Source organism: Bison bison, unplaced genomic scaffold (assembly GCF_000754665.1).
Source record: "Bison bison bison isolate TAMUID 2011002044 unplaced genomic scaffold, Bison_UMD1.0 scf7180017864440, whole genome shotgun sequence".
In the NCBI taxonomy this organism is placed as follows: domain Eukaryota; kingdom Metazoa; phylum Chordata; class Mammalia; order Artiodactyla; family Bovidae; genus Bison; species Bison bison.
Window position 1 is genome coordinate 892,732 of NW_011495002.1, and position 842 is coordinate 893,573.

The following is an 842-nucleotide window of genomic DNA, read 5'->3' on the forward strand; positions in this document are numbered from 1 at the left end:
GGGTTCAAATTTCCTCTGGAGCATGAAAGCAGCGGTGAGGTTGGTTATTGTAGGTGCTGGTGGAGGGTGTAGGCAGTGGTAGATGTTTTAGCAGTGGTGTGATGTGGTTATTGTATAGATCGTGAGGGTGTAGGCGGTGGTGGAGATGGGGGTGAGGGTGTAGGTGCTGGTGGTGGTCGTGTAGGCAGTGGGAGATGTTTTAGCAGTGGGGTGGTGTGGGTATTGTATAGATCGTGAGGGTGTAGGCGGTGGTGGAGATGGTGGTGAGGGTGTAGGTGCTGGTGGTGGTCGTGTAGGCAGTGGTAGATGTTTTAGCAGTGGTGTGATGTGGTTATTGTATAGATCGTGAGGGTGTAGGCGGTGGTGGAGATGGTGGTGAGGGTGTAGGTGCTGGTGGTGGTCGTGTAGGCAGTGGTAGATGTTTTAGCAGTGGTGTGATGTGGTTATTGTATAGATCGTGAGGGTGTAGGCGGTGGTGGAGATGGTGGTGAGGGTGTAGGTGCTGGTGGTGGTCGTGTAGGCAGTGGTAGATGTTTTAGCAGTGGTGTGATGTGGTTATTGTATAGATCGTGAGGGTGTAGGCGGTGGTGGAGATGGTGGTGAGGGTGTAGGTGCTGGTGGTGGTCGTGTAGGCAGTGGTAGATGTTTTAGCAGTGGTGTGATGTGGTTATTGTATAGATCGTGAGGGTGTAGGCGGTGGTGGAGATGGTGGTGAGGGTGTAGGTGCTGGTGGTGGTCGTGTAGGCAGTGGTAGATGTTTTAGCAGTGGTGTGATGTGGTTATTGTATAGATCGTGAGGGTGTAGGCGGTGGTGGAGATGGTGGTGAGGGTGTAGGTGCTGG

General features: G+C 53.1%; 1 protein-coding gene across 1 annotated transcript in view; it reads left to right on the plus strand.

The window, feature by feature from the left end:
- The window catches only part of TRIO (trio Rho guanine nucleotide exchange factor), a 359,748-nt gene that overhangs the window by 250,639 nt on the left and 108,267 nt on the right, over positions 1 to 842 (plus strand). The gene's annotated exons all lie outside the window — the stretch shown is intronic.